Source organism: Podarcis gaigeae (genome assembly GCF_964106915.1).
Source record: "Podarcis gaigeae genome assembly, chromosome: 17".
Taxonomy (NCBI): Eukaryota; Metazoa; Chordata; class Lepidosauria; order Squamata; family Lacertidae; genus Podarcis; species Podarcis gaigeae.
Genome location: NC_139694.1, coordinates 23,452,323 through 23,476,221, shown reverse-complemented (window position 1 = coordinate 23,476,221; position 23,899 = coordinate 23,452,323). Strand labels below are relative to the sequence as shown.

The following is a 23,899-nucleotide window of genomic DNA, read 5'->3' as shown; positions in this document are numbered from 1 at the left end:
AGGGTCAGGGTTGGAGTTTTCCACCTCCCAGATGGGCTACTTTTCAAGGTGGATGAGCCCCATCTGTATCTATAGTAATAATAATAATTTATTATTTATACCCCACCCATCTGGCTGCCCCCCCAGCCACTCTGGGTGGCCTCCAACAGAATACCAAAATACAACAGTCCATCAAACATTAAAAGCTTCCCTAAACAGGGCTGCCTTCAGACGTCTTCTAAAAGTCTGGTAGTTGTTTTTCTCTATGACATCTGGTGGGAGGGCGTTCCACAGGGCGGGTGCCACCACCGAGAAGGCCCTCTGCCTGGTTCCCTGTAACTTGGCTTCTTGCAGCGAAGGAACTGCCAGAACGCCCTCGGCACTGGATCTCAGTGTCCGGGCAGAATGATGGGTTTGGAGATGCTCCTTCAGGTATACTGGACCGAGGCCGTTTAGGGCTTTAAATGTCAGCACCAACACTGAATTGTGCTTGAAATTATAAAACGTGGAAGGTTGGAACAACATCCCTGACAGATAAAAGGCTCTGATTCCTCTACCACTTTGCTACATAGCCATAAAGGGGGATTGATGTATGAGGTCTAGGCAATACAATCTACTGGGAAATCTGTGTTTGGATGTCATATTGCTTTATATTAAATAGCGATGGCTAAAAACATTGTCAATTTCTAACAGCAATAACTCTTTACCATTACATGTTATATAAAATAGAATTGACCATTAGAAGCCATTCTGTGTAATAATAATAAAAAAATGGGAACAAAATTATGGAGTTCTTGTCTCCATTCTAATGCCCCAGACCTCATTTAATAAGTTATCAGACAGTTTTAAGTTTTAAGGCTTTGTAAGAATGTTGTCTCTTGGGACATAAGGATGTGCCTTACACCAAGTCAAACTGTTTGCCAATCTATTTATTCTAAGTAATTTATATTCCACGCTTCCACAGAGCACCGCACAATAAAAACAACAACAACAACAAACAGAGCAGGCCAGCACAGCTATCCAAATATCTATTTGGCCAATTAAAAAGAAATTTGAATCACCCTCCTAAGAAGCAGCAGAATGAACCAGCAAATGAACCTGGGACTTTTTGCATGCAGTGCTTGGGCTCTGCAACTGATCTAACAGTCCCTATTGGATTTGGTCAGCCACGAGCCTATTAGCCAAATCAATGCAAACCTTCTTCCATGTATGAACAGCTGACCCACTCAAGTAGCCACTAGTCTGGGCACAAAGCAAGAGTTTATTTTTGTTCTGATCTTTCATCCTCTGGGAACAACACGCTAGGAAACTCTGATAGGAAACTCTGGCCCTTGTGGTCTCTTCCAACTCTATGATTCTATGATTCTAATAAGGCGCCTAGTTGGGAGCCTGTATTCTCTCAGGGATATATATCTGGCATGCTCATACAACATCATCTTAACTAGATTATTATGATTTTGTTCCTCCCCTACTCCTCTTCCCCCAATACCTTCCCCTGATGGAAAGTTTTAAGAAAACAGACTGCCGTCCAGATGCTGTTAATTGGTGCAAACAGCAGAGCATCTAGAATCCCACACAGATGTCTAGCCCTCCTCCAGTTATGTTGCGATAAGCTCCGTTGAGTGCTAATTTTATTGGCGTCCAAGATGACCACTTTGCAGATACGGCAACGGGGGACCAGCTGCCTAGCGACAACCGATTTACAACGTGCTCAAACAGATGGCAGGAAAACGCAAGCCAAGGGCAGCGAGACACGGCAACACACACCTGTGCAAAAGCATTTGGGATCTTGTCCAATTCCACACCTTCCCCCCAAAGAGGGTATCTGATTCTTTCAGGTTTCTAAAGCTATATTTAAGATGCATGTTTTAAAAATGCAGACTTGTTTTACTGTATTTTTCCATGTATAAGACTAGGGGGGTTTTTTACCCCCCAAAAAAGGTTTGAAATTGGGGCTCGTCTTATACATTGGTAGTGATTAGGGGTGTTTTCTTAATCTGGAACCCCCCAAAATAGAGAGCGTCTTATACATGGGGGCATCTTATACACGGAAAAATACGGTACATCTCAAAGCTTTATTAGTAATAAATATCTGAAATATCTTTCATATTACAGTCGTACCTTGGATCCCGAACGCCTTGCAAGTTGAACATTTTGGCTCCCGAATGCCGCAAACCCAGAAATGACTGTTCCGGTTTGTGAACTATTTTTGGAAGCCAAACATCCGACGAGGCTTCCAATTGGCTGCAGGAGCTTCCTGCAGCCAATCAGAAGCTGCACTTTGGTTTCCGAACGTTTTGGAAGTCGAAAAGACTTCCAGAATGGATTCCATTCAGCTTCCAAGATACGACTGTACTTAAATCATGAACAGCCACTTCCCAATACTTCAGCATGACTGAGAAACGACTCAATAACGACTCAGCACCACTTTGCAAAGTTTAGCGTTACGATAATGGGGAACAAAATTTGCCGACAATCCCTAATACTTGGTAGCCCATTCTTGCCTCCATCAATGGACTTCCATAAACAGATTGCACACAGACCAAGGGGCATGTATACTTGCAGGGCCACCCCAAGACTTTTTGCTGCCTGAAGCAGAATAGCAAACGTCTCCCCTTTTCCCCACAAGTCAAGGTGAGGAATATCCAAGACCAGTCAAGACCTGACACACCAAATCTCACAAGCCACCTCTTTGTGACAGAAAAAATATGCAATAATAAATCGAATAATAGGTTTTATGCACTTCTGTGATGCCCAGAAACCAGCTATCTCATCCTTCCAAATGGTAAGGCCACGCTCCGAAGGGCTCCCCTCAGGGGATGGAAAGTTGGACATTTGCCATGGCCCCCAAACCTGCAGAGGACTCCTTGCCCCAACAGTACTTCCATTGCCACTTTGCACTGAATATCAAAGATCAGACCAGCCTCAAAGAATCCCCAGTTTCCAAGTTCTTTCTGGTCTAGGTTAGAGGGGGGCCATTGACGGCGCTGTGGGTTAAACCACAGAACTTAGGACATGCCGATCAGAAGGTCGGCGGTTCGAATCCCCGCAACGGGGTGAGCTCCCGTTGCTCGGTCCCAGCTCCTGCCAACCTAGCAGTTCGAAAGCATGTCAAGTGCAAGTAGATAAATAGGTACCGCTCCGGCGGGAAGGTAAATGGCGTTTCCATGCGCTGCTCTGGTTTGCCAGAAGCGGCTTAGTCATGCTGGCCACATGACCCGGAAGCTGTACGCTGGCTCCCTTGGCCAGTAAAGCAAGATGAGCGCCGGAACCCCAGAGTCGGTCATGACTGGACCATGACTGGTCAGGGGTCCCTTTACCTTTACTTTTGCCTTTATTGAGGGTGTTGGACCACAGACCCCCCCCCCCAAAAAAAAACCTGGAGACAGCATTGCCAATATTGAGCAAGGCACAGACACCTTTATGCACCAGGTGGACAATGAGCTGGTTGGGAGCAACCGTTTTTCAATTACAGCCTGTGTTATAAGCTCCAGGTAAGGTCATAAGCATTATTCTGACCTCTGTTAGGTGAGTAACCTCCCTGAAACTATTCAGCCATTAAAATCGTGGTGTGGTTTTTTAATGATCTGACCCATTTTGCTCTCTTTTAATGCCTGAGACGATGTGGCCCAGCAACGACATACTTAAGTAATCCTGTTTCACCATATGGCCCTAGTCATGTGTAATGACCCAAGTCAGCTGGTCGCTTAATTTGCCCTAGTTATCTTTCTGAGCCAACAGACAACGAGATGCTCTGCAAACAGGCGCTCTGGGATTTAACAAGGGAGACTATCTTCCCGTAACTGTTGGCGTTACTCAAACTTGTAGCACAACACACATTCACGGGAATGAATAAATGTCAAACATGAGCAGATGGGATGTACAAAAGACGCTTCGTAGTTTTATTACTGTGATTATTATTTCAGGAAATGTAATTTACAAGGGATGCTGTATCAAAACAGGAATCTTGGTTGGCCACTGTGAGAACAGGATGCAGGAATGGATGGACCACTGGCCTCATCCAGTAGGTTCTACACATGTTCTGAAGAGTTCCCCCATGGCTCAGATACAGAGGACTCTGTAGTAATTTTCCTCCCCATATTTGCTATAATGCTATTGTCTTTTCCACTAGGATTATATGCCAATGTTCCTAAACTACATCTATTCTGGTGGCTTCTCTTTCCTTTTCCATTTCATTTGCCACAACGATTTGAGCCAGAATTGGCAAACCGCTCATTAGTTTTTCTGCACATTTCCCCCCAGCAGGTCCCTTGGAATTATTTAACAGTCAGACTTGTAGGTTAAACAAAAAATCAATCCCAATTACCTCTTTGATCATTACAGGAAAACACTTTGCACTGCTGTCTTATATGCCTGAAGTCTGTATTCTTTGCCTGATATTGCCTGTTCATGCCTATTGCATTAGCATTTTTTAAATACCCCCCCCCCCAACTCTGGGATGCAATAACACTGTAGTGAGAAATTATTAAAATATCCTTTAAAAGCTACATCAGACGATTAAGTCATATTCATTTTATGAATGCGATCGTACAATCAATTCTGTGAAATTATTCATTCCTAAGTCTTTCTATATTTGTCCTTGCAGGGCAATACAATATAAAAATGAAAGATGTTTGCATGAATTGGTAAGATTCTCAGCTGTAGGAAATATAATAATAAACACAGAGACACATGTTACAAATTTTAAGACAAGAAATTCAATTTCAAGAGGCATAAATGGCCCGAGTAACGATTCCAGAAGATCTTCTTCCACATCTAGTAGCTGTTTCAAGTTTTGTACACAGAACTTTTAAACACAGAAAAAACAATCATAAAAAACAATTAAACATTAACAGAATTAAAACTACACACGTATATTAAAAAGTCTTCTTTCAAACATACAAATAATTACAATAAAAACATCACAGCACCATTAAAAGCCGTCAGTTTTCAAAACAGGTGACCCACAGGTCTTTTTAGGAAATGGGCTGCAAGTGTATTTGGACAAATGTGATTTAGGTTGCATTTACTGCAGAGATCTAATTTGGTAGGAATTACTTTTAAATAAACATTTACAGTGGTACCTCTGGTTACGTACTTAATTTGTTCTGGAGGTCCGTTCTTAACCTGAAACTGTTCTTAACCTGAGGTACCACTTTAGCTAATGGGGCCTCCCGCTGCTGCCACGCCATCGGAGAACGATTTCTGTTCTCATTCTGAAGCAAAATTCTTAACCCGAGGTAGTATTTCTGGGTTAGTGGAGTCTGTAACCTAAAGCGTATGTAACCTGAAGCGTATGTAACCCAAGGGACCACTGTATAGGATTATACCTTTAAGCTGCAGTCCTGAACGCTTTTTACTACATATTAAATTCTGTTGAAGAAAGTGTCAGATTACGTAAAATGTGTAGGATTATAATGTCATTTATATTTACATTTTGCTCTTGACAGTTTTTTAATTATTCTGCCGTGCTCAGGAACAGCCCATAAATCTCCCACCTGTGGTTGCAGTGTTTGTGCAGAACAGTCACTGGGAATAAAATACCATTTGAGGAATCAGTTCTCTGGGCTTCCACCCATGGGCACCGACCCACTGAGGTTATCACCTGTGCCCCACTCGCTGAGGTCGCCCCTTGACCTGATACCGACATTTTATTTAGGCCCACAAATCTTGATTTGCCTTCCTAGCCAAGCCTGATCCTTGCAGTAGGCAAGACCCAACCTGCCTCCTGGCACGGGACATCTGCCTCTGCGCACGAGAGCTGGGACAATCTCCAGCCCCACATTTTGGAGCCTGGCATTATTTGCTGGATTGTCCCGACAGTGGAGCCAGGAACAACGAACAGAGGCGATTCCTGCCCTCTTCAGTTGGCGGAACGCAAGACTCTTAATCTCAGGGGAACCATTTTTCTAGGGAAACCATAGTTGGGGATCCAGTGATCTACCACTGATGTCCAGTGATCTACTGGCGGATCACAATCTACCTGTTGGACATGCCGGGACTAGACGAATCCTTATGGTTCCTTCCAACTCTACGATTCCAAGATTCTCCATAGAGCTGTTTGGAGATCAGATGTGCTGATTCCGTGTGTGCAGTCACTCTGAACCATGGGTAGGCAAACTAAAGCCCGGGGGCTGGATCCAGCCCAATCACCTTCTCAATCCGGTCTGTGGACAGTCTGGGAATCAGTGTGTTTTTACATGAGTAGAATGTGTCCTTTTATTTAAAATGCATCTCTGGGTTATTTGTGGGGCATAGGAATTCGTTCATTGTTATTTTTTTCAAAACATAGTCCAGCCCCCCACAAGGTCTGAGGGACAGTGGACCAGCCCCCTGCTGAAAAAGTTTGCTGACCCCTGGTCTATACAATACTCACACTAAGTCAAACTAAGGAAAGTTTTCAGAGATTATAATTTGACAGGAACTTGCAAAGCATGTGCAGCCAAAGTAATCTGGTGGTTTAGTATTTATTGTTCCTTGACACAGAACATATACTTTGCATGAAGAATGTTCCAGGTTCAATTCCTGGCATTTTTGCCTAAAGCAATCAGGTAGGAGGACCATGGAACATCCTCCATAAAACAGCCTCTGCGCATCAGAGAAGATTATGGATCATGACAATTTTCAAAAATTTCTTCTTCCTTCTTATATACAGTGGTACCTCGGGTTAAGTACTTAATTTGTTCCGGAGGTCCATTCTTAACCTGAAACTGTTCTTAACCTGAAGCACCACTTTAGCTAATGGGGCCTCCCGCTGCCACCGCGCGGCCAGAGCATGATTTCTGTTCTCATCCTGAAGCAAAGTTCTTAACCCGAGGTACTATTTCTGGGTTAGCGGAGTCTGTAACCTGAAGCGTCTGTAACCCGAGGTACCACTGTATATATACAAAAAGCACAGCACAAATAATTCAAACGCTGGCTCCTTTAGTCATAACTCTGGATAGAAAAACACACTCACTTAAACAACAGTAATTATCCTCGTCACAAATGCCGGAGGCGATGCCGCACAAATTAAGAGCGCTGTCTGGGTCATTCTGTCTAGTATACGTCTTCCTTATATACTAATGCTTAGCATGCTCTTAATCACCCGACCCATATAGCTGTGCACAGTCATCATGAAACATAAGAAGTCATTATGTCACTCTTGGGTAGCATCCAACCTGCGCATGTGCTTGCAATGGAGGGAATTAAAATACCTGTAAGTGAGAATTTAGGGACGCGGGTGGCGCTGTGGGTAAAAGCCTCAGCGACTAGGGCTTGCCGATCGAAAGGTCGGCGGTTCGAATCCCCGCGGCGGGGTGCGCTCCCGCTGCTCGGTCCCAGCGCCTGCCAACCTAGCAGTTCGAAAGCACCTCCGGGTGCAAGTAGATAAATAGGGACCGCTTACCAGCGGGAAGGTAAACGGCGTTTCCGTGTGCGGCTCTGGCTCGCCAGAGCAGCGATGTCACACTGGCCACGTGACCCGGACGTGTCTTCGGACAGCGCTGGCCCCTGGCCTCTTGAGTGAGATGGGCGCACAACCCCAGAGTCTGGCAAGACTGGCCCGTACGGGCAGGGGTACCTTTACCTTTACCTTTTAAGTGAGAATTTGAGGAATGGAAAAGGGGCTTTTCAGCACCATTTGCAAATCAGTGGTGTCCAAACTTTTTTCAAAGAGGGTCAGATTTGATGAAGTGAAGGGCCGTGAGGACCAACCGAAGGGCCAACCAAAGTTGTTGACCTTTTCAGTAGGATTGAAGTTGTTGGGGTTTTTTTTAGGATTGAATTTGTTGAGGTTTGTTTTAAGATTGAAGTTGTTGAGGTTTTTTTAGGATTTTACCCCAGAAAATAAACTGCCACAGATTAAACCAACCAGCGGGCCAAATTAGGCCCCCGAAATGGATTTTGGACATGCCTGCAGTAGCCCAATTGAGAAATGCTCCATAGTTAAATGCTCCACTGGGCCAAATTTAGAAACTGCACTTGCACAGCTCTCGTCCATCTGTTTTGAGGAGACACAGACTTAGCATGAATCTGTATAAATCCCTTTAATATTGATTTGTTTCCTGCTCTAAACGCTCCCAAGGACAAAAATGAACCCCCTTCCACTTGGGAAGGAAGGCATTTGGTGAATTGGTGTGTCTAATTCTATTTCCCACCAGGTGGCTGAGCTGGTTGAATGTACCCAATGTCTTGTGCCCGACGGCTGCAGACTGTGGAATGAAAGGTTTTAAAACAGCAAATTGATGACAACACCGGTATAACAAAAATGAAATCATGGTATTGTGAGTTGGAAGGGACCCCAACGGTCATCGAGTCTGAACCCCTGGCAATGCAGGAATCTCAGCTGAAGCGTCCAGGACAGATGCTTAAAAACCTCCAAGGAAGGTCCACAATCTCCCGAGGGAGACTGTTCCACTGTCGAACACCTCTTCCGTACGTTTAGTCAGAATCTCCTTTCTTGTAACTTGAAGCCATGGTTTCAAGTCCTACCCTCCAGAGCAGAAGAAAACAAGCTTGTTCCCTCTTCCATGCGACAGCCCTTGAGATATCTGAAGATGCTTTCCTATCTCCTCTCAGTCTCCTCTTTTCCAGGCTAAACATATCCAGCTCCTTCGACCGTTCCTCATAAGGCTCGGTTGCCAGACCCTTGATCATCTAGGTTGCCCTCCTCTGCACACCTTCCAGCTTGTCAACATCCTTCTTAAATTATGCTGCCCAGAACTGGACACAGTATTCCAGGTGTGGCCTGACCGAGGCAGAATAGAGTGGTTCTATGACTTCCCTTGATGTGAAAATCGTCATGATGGACACAGGGTGACCGTTGCTTCTGACATTACATTTCTCTGCACATACTTTGAAAACATGTATGGAGAAATGGGGAGAAAATGGCCAAAGATGCATGGGGAAGGAATGCGATGAACAACTTGCACGTTGCTCCAAGGACTCTTTGTCGCTTGCACATTTCAAGCTAGGGCCCAGCCCTTTCGAAATTAAAGCATATTCCAAAATTAAACTCAAGGGAGCTGCAGAAAAAGTGAGCCATTCATGTTCCTTTTTTATCACATCTCCTCTTGCCTAAATTCATGATTAAGTGAATATTAGCATAGACTGAGGAATCACAGACTGTACTTTAGTATCGGTCCAGGCACCCCCAAACTCGGCCCTCCAGATGTTTTGGAACTACAATTCCCATCATCCCTGACCACTTATCCTGTTAGCTAGGGATGATGGGAGTTGTAGTCCCAAAACATCTGGAGGGCCGAGTTTGAGGGTGCCTGCTATAGTCCCTTATTTCAACATTTTTGTCTTTCCAGACTCCAGTTCTGAAGATTATACTTCCAAGAAGCTGGACTACAGACTCTCAGTACCCTCCCCAAACTAGAATTCCCAAGCTTCTTTAGGGGAAGCCAGGACACTTGAGCCGATATAAAACTGCTGTTTCTATCTTATTTCTATCTTTATTTTTTCTCTCTCTCTACCTTCATCAAGGTGCTCAAGATAAAATGGTTATCTCCCCCCACCAACCCATCGCCCAATGTTATCCTCACAACAAAAATCGTGAGGTGGGTTAGGCTGAGAAAGTATAAATAGCGCAATACTGCCCACTGAGCTTCATGGCCGAGTAAAGGTTCTACTCGGAAGTAAACTTCACCAACCGCAGTTCAAAGTGAGTACACATCACTCTGTAAGCAAAACCTACTAAGGATCTACAGTAAGCCACTGTTGAGTTCCCAACTCCCATTAGCCCCAGGAAGCATGGCCAACTGTCAGAGATTATGGGTGCTGTAGTACATGGTTAGGCAAACTAAGGCCCGGGGGCCAGATCCGGCCCAATCACCTTCTCAATCTGGCCTGTGGACGGTCTGGGAATCAGCGTGTTTTTACATGAGTAGAATGTGCCCTTTTATTTAAAATGCATCTCTGGGTTATTTCTGGGGCATAGGAATTCGTTCATTTCCCCCAAAAAAATCTAGTCCGGCCCCTCACAAGGTCTGAGGGACAGTGGACTGGCCTCCTGCTGAAAAAGTCTGCTGGCCCCTGCTGTAGCGTAACAACTTCTGGAGGGACACAAGTTCCTCACCCATGCTTCAGCCAGACCTATAGGTAACAAAGGTAAAGGTAAAGGGACCCCTGACCATTAGGTCCAGTCGTGGCCGACTCTGGGGTTGCGGTGCTCATCTCGCTTTATTGGCCGAGGGAGCCGGCGTACAGCTTCTGGGTCATGTGGCCAGCATGACTAAGCCGCTTCTGGCAAACCAGAGCAGCGCACGGAAGCTCTGTTTACCTTCCTGCCGGAGCGGTACCTATTTATCTACTTGCACTTTGACGTGCATTCGAACTGCTAGGTTGGCAGGAGCAGGGACCGAGCAACAGGAGCTCACCCTGTTGCAGGGATTAGAACCGCCGACCTTCTGATTGGCAAGTCCTAGGCTCTGTGGTTTAACCCACAGCTCCACCCGCGTCCCTAGACCTATAGGACCTTATGTTAAATCCTGGTTAACTGCGTCTCACTTGAGATTAATGCACAAGCAACTATAAGCAGAGAAAAGACCAGCCCAGGCAGGGATTTAAATTATGCCCTTCAAGTTTTATTAAATTATACCCACCCTAATTCCTGTTTGAAGAGTTGCTAAGTTGCCACCACTTAGGCAGCTGGGGCAATGCAGTAGGAAACGAAGCAGTTTTCGCTTTTTGACCAGTAACAGAAACCTGAAAAGTTAAGTCTACAACAGAGATACCGTAATTCACAGTCAAATGGGCTCCCTTAGTGGCTTCTCTGTGATACAACAATAACCTAAGTGCATGTAGAAAGAACAGAACAGCCTCTTACAACTCAAGTGCCAAAGACAAGAAAATAGGAAGTTATTAACTGGCTAGGGACCAAACATTGTTTTAAAAATAAAATAGGAAATTGAGACCTCAGTACCTGAAGGAATAGCTGTTACCACCTCAGTCTGCCCCCTGTCAAGAAATAAAAAATGGAGGTATTTTCCCATGAGCTATCCAAGAGCATTTAAGGTAACCAGAGAAAAACCCTTTGCAGTAGTGATCTATTGCCAATCCTGCTCAACAAAGGTCCATCATGCCCCCATTTTGCTTTCTCTTTGGTGCCAGGAAAACAGTTCCCTATTCTCCCAGTCTTCTGGGTTTTATTCTAACCAGTTGTCTTATTGACCGCTTTAGTGTGATTTTAAGATTAATTTTATTGTTATTTTAGTGTTCTCATTAACTTGGAACAGTTTGCCTGAATAACAGCATTATAAAAGTATAAACTAAACAACGAATAAACAAATAAGGACCTTTTAAGGATGTAGACATATGAGATGGGAAATCTCTTCAGATTTCAGGAAAGAGCTAATGCTGAACTCTTGTTTATTTTCTAATTCTAAGGCGGCACTGGAAATTAATTTAAAATATTATAAACAGAAAGAAGAGAAAAAGAAAATGTGCACTCTCTCTCCTCTCCTCTCCTAGGAAGGGCTACGGTCACTTGAAACTTTGCTAAGTTTTCTGTAAGAAGGTAGTAAAAAACAAAACAAATCAAAACCTCACATTTTAATTAAAACTCATTGAACGAAACTGAAAGCAACCAAATCATGTTCCTCAAAGGCATTTGGAATCTTGAGGGGGGGGGATTCATATCATGATTAATACAAATGTCTCATGTTGAATGAATTCAGGATGGCAGATTTTTATAGGTGTTCCGAAATATATTTAAAGAGACTCCAGGAAGATAAAGTAGTTATAGCCATTGGTTCATCATGGGCTTCACTACTGGTGGGAACGGCTTAAGCGTTTGTCTCGTGCTGGTGCTCTGCGGCAAACTCGCGCAATCCAGCCCCCTTTCCAAATGCCCTGTGCTCCACACCCGGTGGAACCAAATGATCCAGACCAACTTGAACCATCTCTGCAGGACGGCTGGACAATTCCCTCTGCAATGCATATCTGAGACAACGGACTTCAGGTTCCCTCTGAAAGCTCTCAACGCTCTGGAGAGCGACAGCGCCGTCATCATCGTCCGCGAGGTTCTCCAGCAGAGCCTCAACGTTCTCGGCAAAGACCATCCTTGCGGCGCCTGGAACACGACGTGTCTCGAGTCCTTGCAAAGCGACCTTTACCAGCAAACCAAACAGCTGGAGGCGTGCACAAAAGAAACACAGGGAGGAAAGCTGGCAAATTCTGCCAATGGGGCACCATCTCCTTCACCCATGAAAGTCAAGCGATACTTTCAAAGAATGAACAGTTTCCTAGCCGCCAACCAGCAGAGTCGCTGCGCCTGGGAGCTGGTCCACCTAGAACTGAAAGACTGCTTTTTGTTCATAACCCAGCTTCTCAACAAGCTAAAGGAGTAAGGTAATATTATTTAAGTAATGTTTTCAAATACCTTGGCGTAAGAGCTTGGGGGAGTGCAGGGAGAAGGCTTAAGGTTAGGAGAACTCTGTATTTATTTATTTATTTATTAGTTAGTTAGTTAGTTAGTTAGTTAAGAATATTCTCATACGATGCTAAACACAGGGGAACTCTGTTGGAGAAGTCCCACTGAAATGAACAGAACTGGTCAACAGGGATGAATTGGAATCCCATTAAGTTGGAAGGATCTTATAGGTAACCTATAACAAAAGTTCCTGGTAACCTATATTGACGTATTAATACCCCAAAACCTCAAATATGCTCTTTGGAAACTAGCCAGGAGTGGTTGTAGCATCCATCTAAAAAAACAGCTAAAGAAGTCTCATTTACAGCAATTTTAATTTAAAAAAGTGAAGTGATGACTGCATAGTATATCAGATATTGCAGCGTGAAGATGAAAGAAAATCTAGTTTTAATCTACAGGTGGGCATAAGGAATTAAAAGCTTAGCAACATATAATTAAAATCACATCCAGTATCCTGAATGTGTACAGTTCCCTTCTTTCGCTTAAATCTTAGTATTTACTCATGTGTAAGGTACATTTCAACATGAAAGGTCACGGCTAGTGTAGAAAGAACAAATACTTTTGGGGTTTAATTACAGATAAAAATCTGTAATTTTAAATCAGCTTTTAAAAAAAATAAGACAGATTTTGTTTTCTAAAAATATATTATAGTGTGTCTATTTTAATATATAAGGAGTCTTAAGTGAAATTCTGAATGCAGAACAAATGTGCTGAAGCCTACAATTACAAAAGACTGAATCATTACTGTCTATCAAACACCACATTGTGAATTATTGTTATTATTAAAAAATAACTTAGTGAAGGAAGGGAGAGGCAGCAAATTCAGGTTCCAATATCAGCAGTGCCATCTAAACTGGGTAGGTGAACCTCCCTGCCTTTAAGTACACAACACACACACACAAGCCAGTAGTCCTTGTTTTCCTGGGTGACGGATAGAGCGAGAATGTGCTTTCCTCCAACTCAGGGCAACTGGGAGTAAATAAGGAGTAAACGGATGCGCTGAAAGATTCATAGAGAACATGGGATCCTACCCACACTGTCTACATCTGTGGTTCCCAACGTGGGGCGCACACACCACAGGGGGACAATTCAATTTTTCAGGGGGCAATTTGAGAATGAGTTATTAACAGTTAATGGCCTTTTAGGCTTCTTCCATAGGAAGAGGAGTTCACTTTTTGAATAAGAAGAATTATATGTCACGGGGGTGGGGAGATGAGGATTTTAGAGATGCTTAGATAGGGCATGGCCAAAAAATGGTTAGGAACCACTGGTCTACCTGATCTGAACATGATTGCTCAGACACAAGCTGGGGAGTTTTGCTTCAAACGGAGGCACAAAGAGAAATCCTTTTCCATTCTCTCCCGATATCCCTTAGTTTCTTACATCCCCACCACATATGTAGGAAGGTCCGCTCTGCTTCTTGGCATTTCCAACACATTTTAGATCCCTTTTTTATACATTTTAACCAATTCACTCAGGGTGAAGTCACTCACTCTTGTTTTACCTATTTTTTCCATTATTTGATTTATTGATTGATCTTATATACATCCTATACCCGGATGTCTCAGGGTGGTTCACAGCAAAGATCAAAATAACAACCACAATATATATAATCAAAATAAAAACAACCACCCAATAACACACATCCCCCCCCCGACAAAAAAAGAGCCACATTTTAAAAGGCAATAGCGTCTTTCTCTTTGTTCTGGACGTTTCTGAACACCTGCAGCCAAATTCTGTGCATTTTGGTCGGAGTAAATCTAACCATGTTTGGAGAGGGGTCTTTCTTCCCAGACAAAGCAGCCCCGGATTGGAAGCTTAGCCTTAGAATCTTAGAATTGTAGAGTTGGACTGGACGCAACGAAACAACCACACCACAAACTGGCTTATAAGTATAAAATCAAATTTACTAGAATAATAGCTAGAATAGACATAGACTTGTAACCATTCAAGCAACAAACTTACTAAGGTACCATGTGCAAAACAAAGACTGGAGATACTGTAAACATAGAGTGGATAAATGTACAGTGGTACCTTATTGTTCCTTGACACAGAACATATACTTTGCACGAAGAATGTTCCAGGTTCAATTCCTGGCATTTTTGCCTAAAGCAATCAGGTAGGAGGACCATGGAACATCCTCCATAAAACAGCCTCTGTGCATCAGAGAAGATTATGGATCATGACAATTTTCAAAAATTTCTTCTTCCTTCTTATATACAGTGGTACCTCGGGTTAAGTACTTAATTCGTTCTGGAGGTCTGTTCTTAACCTGAAACTGTTCTTAACCTGAAGCACCACTTTAGCTAATGGGGCCTCCTGGTGCCGCCGCGCTGCCGGAGCACGATTTCTGTTCTCATCCTGAAGCAAAGATCGTAAACTTAAGCACTACTTCTGGGTTAGCGGAGTCTGTAACCTGAAGCGTATGTAACCCGAGGTACCACTGTACAACTGTATCTTAACAAGTTACATGTGCAATCAATAAATGTTAAACAGACTGGATAAATGAGCCATTCAACAAGTAGCATAAGTCCAATCACGGAACGGCAACCCCATGTCGCCACAATGGCAAAGGTAGCACACTGGAGAATATGAAAAAGCTTCTCAAAGCTGTTTTTCAAAGATTGAACTGGATGAGATGTTCTTCAATGGGTCTTGAGTTGGAAACACAAAGCCGTGTACATGGATCAATCACAGGAAGGCAAATCAAAGCCACCACACTGGTGAGAATAATAACACAAGTAAGCAAAAGGAGACCTGCTGTCTGGATATATTACATGTTTCGCTACACGCTTGTTAAGATACAGTTGTAAAGAGGGACCGAACATTTTTCATGTATGCAACAACGGCAGCAAGGATACTTATCACTAAGAATTGGAAAACTCAAGATCTACCCACGCTGGAAGAATGGCAGATGCAGCTGATGGACTATATGGAACTAGCTGAGATGACTGGCAGAATCCGAGACCTGGGAGAGGAGAGGGTTGAAGAAGATTGGAAGAAATTCAAGACTTATTTAAAAAAACATTGTAATTTGGTTGAATGTTAAGAAAGGATGCTAGATCATAAATAATTGTGCACCACTAAATTAGATAATTAAAAGGATAAAAAAGTTTGAGGAAAACTTATAAATCTATTGGAGAACTAACAGATTATATTTAAATGAACCTGACACAAGACTGTAAACAAGATGATAAATTGTGGGCAAGAATTGACAACGATGCAAATGGGAGCGGGAGGTGTGAGGGAGTCCAAAGATGTTAAGAAAGTATGTTATGATATATGTTATTCTGTTTCTTTATCTTTGAATTTTTATTCAAAAATCTTAATAAAATATTTATAAAAAAAAGATACAGTTGTACATTTATCCACTCCATGTTTACAGTATCTCCAGACTTTGTTTTGCTCATGGCACCTTAGTATGTTTGTTGCTTGAATGGTTACAAGTCTATCTTTATTCTAGCTATTATTCTAGTAAATTTGGTTTTATACCTATAAGCCAGTTTGTGGTGTGGTTGTTTTGTTGCATTATTATTACTGTCACCCCATTTGATACTTTGTGTATATACTTTGCAGAGTTGGAGTGGACGACCAGGATCATCTAGTTCATGTGTAGGCAAACTAAAGCCCGGGAGCTGGATCCGGCCCATTCGCCTTCTCAATCCGGCCCGCGGATGGTCCGGGAATCAGCGTGTTTTTACATGAGTAGAATGTGTGCTTTTATTTAAAATGCATCTCTGGGTTATTTGTGGGGCATAGGAATTTGTTCATTTTTTTTTCTTCCAAAATATAGTCCGGCACCCCGACAAGGTCTGAGGGACAGTGGACCATCCCCATACTGAAAAAGTTTGCTGATCCCTGATATAGTTCAGGGGTCAGCAACCTTTTTCAGCCGTGAGCCTGTCCACCATCTCTTGGACCATGTGGTGGGCCGGACTATATTTTTTTTGGGGGGGGGAATGAAAATGGGCTGGACTATATTTTGGGGGGGAAATTGAAAATGGGCTGGACTATATTTTGGGGGGGGAAATATGCCCCACAAATAACCCGTAAATGCATTTTAAATAAAAGCACAAGTTTTACTCATGTAAAAACTCCAGGCAGGCCCCACAAATAACCCAGAGATGCATTTTAAATAAAAGGACATATTCTACTCATGTAAAAACATGCTGATTCCCGGACCGTCTGCGGGCCGGATTGAGAAGGCGATTGGGGCGCATCCGGCCCCCGGGCCTTAGATTGCCTACCCCTGATCTAGTTCAACCCTCCGCAATGCAGGACTGTTTTGCCTATTGTGGGGCTCCAACCATCAATATGAAGTTGCTTCCTCGCATGTGAACATGGGGTCGTCACAAACAAATCTGCCTCTTTTTCCTAAGCAGGCTTAATTCTGCTCTGCAAAAGGCATGTTGGTTGCAAGAGCAAAGGTTTAACGATTAAGCTCCTTGGTTATACTAAAGGCTGTATTTAGTTGCAAACCATTATGCGAAAGCAATTAGTTGGCATGCATGCTTATCCAGCAAATATAGGAATTGCAAAATGGGAAACCTGATTTAAGGCTAAAGTCTAAATCATGTCTTTTCCCTTGGGATCTTTCAAATCACGTTTTTAAAAATCAACGATTCAAAATATTTCCACTGTCCTATATACCATATTATTGTATGGTTTCCTGTTCTTTAGAGTATTAGTTTTGTATCTGCATTATTCTTGGCATTTTTAAAAGCATCGTTTAAAAATATATACAGTCATACCATGGGTTACAGCCGCTTCAGGTTGCGTTTTTTTGGGTTACGGACAGCCAAAACCCGAAAGTACTGGAACGGGTTACTTCCAGATTTCGGCGGTCGCGCATGTGCAGAAGTGCTAAATCGCGCTTTGCGCATGCGCAGAAGTGCTGAATTGTGACCTGCGTGTGCGCAGAAGCGGGTGGCGAACGTGCATCCCGCATGGATCACGTTCGCAACCCAAGCGTCCACTGTATAATTATAACATGTGATATTTATAGAGCACAATTGTTCAAAGCACTTCACGTAACTTACACCAGGGTTGCAGCATTGTACAACTGTTGCGTGTGAAGACCCCCCAAAGAAAGACACAGTTGACACCAATATTAGTTGAAGGTTATTGGCATAATTTTGGCCACAGCTTTATTGATTACAGAATGTGAGTGGTTTGCTTAGGCATTGGTACGACTAGCTGTGCCTACACCTCTGGCAGACCAGCACTGACAACTGGACATAGGCAGAAGTCAGTAAGGGTAAACATACTGGGGGAGCGTTGGTCCTACCACAGATGCAACCTCACCCCAAAATGCTCCCAGGTGCTCTGGCGTGGCCCTAATCCTTGGAAGGGGATCGGACAAAAGCATGGCGAGCCCCTGGATTCCTTTAATGGAATATCCTATCGCACATTGGGAGGGGCAGGTATGACAACCTACCCTACCCTCTACATTGAACCAATGCCTAACCACCAAACATTACAAAATTATGGCGATTTGCTACGCGGCAGGCTAAACCCAAGTGGCACCAGCCAATCAGCCAAATGGGAAAATTCCTACTGGGCCCCTGCCCCAAGAACAGACGACCCACAACGGCATAGCAAGGGCATAAAGGTAAAGGTAAAGGAACCCCTGACCATTAGGTCCAGTCGTGACCGACTCTGGGGTTGCGGCGCTCATCTCGCTTTATTGGCCGAGGGAGCCGGCGTACAGCTTCCGGATCATGTGGCCAGCATGACTAATCCACTTCTGGAGAACCAGAGCAGCGCACGGAGATGCCGTTTACCTTCCCGCCGGAGGCGTTTACCTATTTATCTACTTGCACTTTGATGTCTGGCCCCAAAATGGCAAGTAGACGTTCCGTTTTGGCAACTGCAGCCCTGGTTTAAGGAGCCATTTGATACCTAGCTTGTATATCTGAGTTTCTAATAAAGAATAAAGATGGTCTTTATTCTTAATTCACTGAAATAACGGCACTAATGCAAAAAATCCCCCACCTTTTCTTTTCCCCTAGGAACAGGTGAAAGAAGCCCTTGCTCATCGATTTGTTACAAGTTACCTCAACGAGGATACAGCTTCACCAATTCTATTTTTTTTGCTGCCGCTGCCACTTCCACCCGCTTTGCATTTACAGATGAACAAAAAAACAACAACAACCAGGCAGACAAGTTAGTCAACCAAATCATCCTCTGTGCCATTTGTTTATTAATTATGTGCGGACATTAAGCATTTTTATAGCATTTCTAATATGCACAGCGCTTTAAGAATCCTTGGCTAAACTGAGTCTCACATGCAAAAATCACAACGCTGGAAAAACCGTGAAGCCAGCCACTGCCTCTATATAGCTCCATCCTTATTTCAGACATCGTGATATATCGGTGTATCACGATGTTTAGCTGGTGATATACCACAATGTTGAAAAACTGGTATCTGCCAGGCACAATGGAATCACAATTTAGAAAGGCAGCTACAATCCACAGAACACAAGGGCTTTGTTTTGTTCCAGATTGTTCAGTAAGTCTCCTGGTGTTACAGGGATTTTCTTCCCTTTAATTCTGTAACCAGTAGACCTCTAGCCAAACGCACAATTTGCCATCAGTCTAAACTTAATACGGCTTCGCAACAACCCGTCCGATCAGTAGAACCACACGACGTTATTTCGTATTTCGGCGGTTCGCTCCAATCAAAGAGCTTGACCCATTTTACTAAATATCTGTAATTTAAACTTGGTGAAGCAGAGAAGTATAATTTCATTCTATGCTTGCTTCATTTTTTAAAACTAATCTAAATCAGGGATTTGTTAAGTTTTGGAATGACTCACAGCTGGGTGGAGTTTTGTTGTGGGAGAGAAGATGCTGAGAAAAAAGAAGGAAAAGGCCATTTGGGCACGTTTCGATTCCAAGCGAAGAAAACAAGTTAGTAGATCCATCTCCTACGAGACACCGGGAATCACAGTGATATGTTTCGATATGCCCACCGACAGACAACATGCCAGTGAAGCAGCAGGCAGGACTGAACTCTCTGCTCATCTTCAGAGGTCTTCTTCATCAGCAGGAACGAACCACACAGCTCTTCCATCTTTGCACATCGCCCTGTGAAACGGCCTTACGGACCAAATTGGACCCCCCTTGCGGGCCAAAGTTAGAGGTCATCCTCCGTGTGCTACATCCCTGGTTTATTTAACGAATTGTACGTACCATTAGATTGAAACAGAACCTCTAAGCAGTTTACACGAAATAGTAAAAATACCTTTAAAAAAATGACAAAAATTAAAAACATTTTCAGATACTTAAAGCCAGCAACCAAAGAGCTTAAAACTCAATCAACAACTGCATGTCCGGATAAAAGGTAAAGGGACCCCTGACCATTAAGCCCAGTTGTAACCAACTCTGGGGTTGTGGCGCTCATCTCGCTTTACTGGCCAAGGGAGCCGGTGTACAGCTTCCGGGTCATGTGGCCAGCATGACTAAGCCGCTTCTGGCGAACCAGAGCAGCACACGGAAACGCCGTTTACCTTCCCGCCGGAGTGGTACCTATTTATCTACTTGCACTTTGACGTGCTTTCGAACTGCTAGGTTGGCAGGAGCAGGGACCGAGCAACGGGAGCTCACCCCTTTGCGGGGATTTGAACCGCCAACCTTCTGACTGCCAAGTCCTAGACTCTATGGTGTAACCCACAGCGCCACCCGCGTCCCACATGTCTGGATAGGCCTGCCCAAACCAAAATGTTTTAAGGAGGCATCCCAAAAGAGAACAGCAAAGGCATCTGCCTAATGTCAATAGGCAAGGAATTGCTAAGTTTACATTGTGCCACATACACACACACACAAAACGAGCATTACACGGCACCAGTTCATCAGATCCAGTGGGCTACACTCTGGCCCAAACCAGCCAAATTATTTTATTAATGCAGTCATACCTCTTGTTACATTAGCTTCATGTTATGTTTTTTCAGGTTGCATCCCGCAGCGACCCAGAAGTACTGGAAAGGGTTACTTCCGGGTTTCGCCGCTCGCGCAGAAGTGCAAAATGATGTCACGCGCATGCGCAGAAGCGGCAAATCGCAACCCGCACGTGCGCAGACGCGCCGCTGTGGGTTGCGTTCCTTTCATGTTGCGAACGGGCCTCCGGAACGGATCCCGTTCGCAACCAGAGGTACCACTGTATTATTTATTAAATTTGTACGTATAACCAACAAGGGAAGGCATTGCCACCCCTCTGCTGAATACTGAATGCGGCGGTTGGGAGGGGATTGAAATCTCCACCCAGCCTCAGTTTTTCGTTTTGAGGGGCGCAGAGAGAAGTGAGATTACGCAGCAGCAAACAACAACAACAACAACATCAGCAAGTGATGTTTTCAAAAGAACTAATATGGGTTAATTAGCTTTGCACGCCTGCAATGTATATATAGCATTACGACACAGCTTGTCACATCCGCTCTGGGAGAAATTCAGACTCCTGCGTAGGCTAGTCAAAGGCCTGTAATGACCACTCGTTTTTCAATTCCACATTTTCGCAATTAAAAGCAAATGTCACCGGACACCCATGATTACAGAGAGGTCCCCAGGTGCCCTATTTGTTTCGCCCTCGCTGGAAAAAACAAGGATGTGGCCTGCCCCACGACCTGCCCAGCAAGAACAACAACAAGGCAACTCACCTTCCACATTTGCCAAGCTTTAGTCGGAAACCCGTCGAGCTGAACCGGCCTCCTGGACTGCTTTTCTGACATGCAAACGGGCGCCTGGGATCGACTCAGCCGTGGCTCTTGCAGCCTCCAGTTTACATAATAACCGTGTGTCACTTCCATTTGTAATGAGCTTTGCCCGAGAGGTGACAAACAGGTCACCAATCCCTGGACTTCAGCTCTGGGCATCCCCCCCCCCTCGCACCCGGAAATGAAGGGAGGGGGCTTCCATTTTGAGATTCCCGCCTTGTGGCTGCGCAGAGGCGATGGGCTAAGAGCTGTTGCGAAAAGGCCTTCTTCACCGGCCCTTTTGTCAGATAACAGAGACACCCTTGTGGGACACTCACGTTTCCGGCTTTCCCCTCCCTCCATAAATACAAATCCAACCTACTTTGAAGCAGCAAACCTGGAATAACCAGTCCCCCTCAAGGCAGCAAAATCAGAGCTCCCTTAAAAGCACCAGGCAAATCCCTTAAGCAGGGAATAAACAGACAGCACACTTGGCCACTTGGGATTTCGGCTCTGCACAAATCCGTATGTTTGCTTTCTTCCCCTTCCTTACCGAATGTGGTTCAATGCATACTTCAGCTTTTCAAAACCAACCATCCTCGGGGTTTCCTTTTTAAAAAACAACAACACATGGTTGCTTCCAAAAAGGGTCCTCCTTTCTGCTCTCTTCATCTCCAGATATCTAACTTTTAAACAATAGGATAAACAAAAGCCCTTTGTTTCTGTGGGTGACTGGGGTATGTGTGTGTGTGTTTTAAGAGAATGCTAGGAATCTCTGAATGGGGTGCAGGAAGAAAATAAAAAAGGGGGCCGTTGAATCCTCTGTGTGCCTGGTGTTTAAAATGTTTTTTAAAAAAGAAAAATCAGAGAAGGAAGAGCGAAGGAAACTTTTCTCCCCACCCCCCCACCCCCAATGCAATAAAGGGAGAGGCTGAAAATCCAGATGTTTGACAGAAGACCCAGAACAGCTCCCTGACTACAAATCTCCAGCTTCCCCAGCGGAGGAGAAAGGAATCTTAACTGCAACTCGTGGAATGTGGTTGTGTCACTAAATTGCATGTGGGTTGTGTTTCTCTCCCCCCACCCCCCCACCCCGCCGCAAAAAAAGTAAAGTAAAAAGTCCAAGCAACAACCAGTTGAATGGGATTGCACAACAAAAGTCACAACAGGCGTTGCTATTTCCCCTTTTCCCCAAATATCACCAAGGGCTGGATTTCTCCCCCCCCCCCTTTAACACACACAGATATCGATCTGCTTCAAGTCGCATTTTTTTCTTCCACGCGCACTTATTTTCTCGAACCTCCTTCCAGCCAAAAGGGAGCCAAGAGGGCAAGAGGCGAGCGCATGACTGCAACGAGGCAAGAAAGAACTTCATTTTTTGTGCTCGCTGTTGCTACAGGGTCTTAATTCAAACCACTGTGCAATCGCTCCGAGAAAGGGGGGGGGGAGGGAACAGAAGGCACGAGCTCTTTGGCGGGGGTGGGGGGGGGAGAAGAGGTCGGGAATGCCCAGCCCTTGGATCACTGAAATTGCACCACTGGAGGGGTGCATTGCTGCACACTCTCCTCGCGAGTAAAGTTCAAAAGTCACCTCCGAGTGAAAAACATGCAGAGAGAGGATGGAGGGGGGCACACCGGCCGCTCCTGCCCCACGACCCATCTACTCCTCCACCCAACGCTTACTCGGGAGTAAATGAACACACAGCACCGAGCAGCCGTGGGACTTGCTTCCCGGGGGGAACGAGTTGGGATCTGGCTTGCAATTTGGCTGCAAACGGAGGAACGGGGGGAGGCGCGCCAAGTTTGCGCGCACGCACACATTGTTGCACAATTCAAGATGCGCAGCTTTCTCCTCCACGCACGTCCACCCCCCCACCCCACCCCATCTCTCTCCTTCCATTCCGGTGCAAGGATCTTAAGCGATCCCAAGTGGAAAGCGGAGGAGGAAGGGTTGGGTTGGGCAGCCCCCCCCCCGCAAAAATAAAGCGATCCACGTCTCCTCGGGGGTTTACCTTGTAAGCCCGCTGGCGGCTGTCTGCGATGGTTTCTCCTGGCGCTCCCTTCTTTCTTTGCGCACCCGCAAATCCAAGGCTTTGCGGACGGGTGGAAACACAAAAAAGAAAAAGCGCACGCCGAGTCGGTTCCAAAAGAGGGGGATCTGGCCCTGGGAAGGCGGGAGGAGGGGAGGGATCTATTGCACGGGGCCAGGAGGCATGGCGCTCTCCGATCGCCGTGCCACGGGCGGAGGAGCCGGAGAAGAGCCGCTGCTGCTGCCGCGCCGACGTCCACCCTCGCCCGGGACTCGGGCGGCCCTGGCGGCTGAGCAGGGAAAGGGCCGAGGCGCAACCCCTGGCGGACGCGGCCGGGCGCTGCAGCCCGAGCCTTGCAAGCGCCGGGGGCGGCCCGGGGAGCGTGGCTAAAGCCCCGTCCCTAAACGGAAAGCCTGGGGTGCCTTAGAGCTCTCTAGAAGTGTGGGATTGGAAAGCGGGGTGGGGGGGTGGCATGATGGGCTGCGCACCCCCTCCCTAAATCAGGTGAATAAATAAAAATACAGTATTCAAAAGCAGTGCTCCCCCCCAAAAAAATTTTTTAAAGGTACTCTCATTATCCTACTCATATTGAAATATTGCCTCGCAGTGCCGGATTTACGCATAAGCTAAAGAAGCTATAGCTCAGGGCCCCACTCTCTTTGGGGGGGGGGGGCAAAAAAATAAAGGAAAAAACAACGGGATGTACATTTCCAAAATATAAGATAAAAAATAAAATAAAATAAAACCTACATACAGCAACAATTGGGACGCGGGTGGCGCTGT

General features: G+C 45.0%; 1 protein-coding gene across 5 annotated transcripts in view; it reads right to left on the bottom strand.

The window, feature by feature from the left end:
• Nucleotides 1-23,597, bottom strand: part of MOB3B (MOB kinase activator 3B) — a 98,212-nt gene extending 74,615 nt beyond the window's left edge. Inside the window, exon 1 of one of the 5 annotated variants that reach the window (XM_083719922.1) lies at nt 23,099-23,597. The gene's annotated coding sequence lies outside the window, so the exon portion shown is untranslated. Of the gene's footprint in view, nt 1-21,051; nt 21,574-22,750; nt 22,836-23,098 lie in introns of those variants that run through there. The other 4 variants (XM_083719925.1, XM_083719924.1, XM_083719926.1 and 1 more) reach the window with 4 other exon arrangements.
• Between the last annotated feature and the right edge of the window lie 302 nt (nt 23,598-23,899).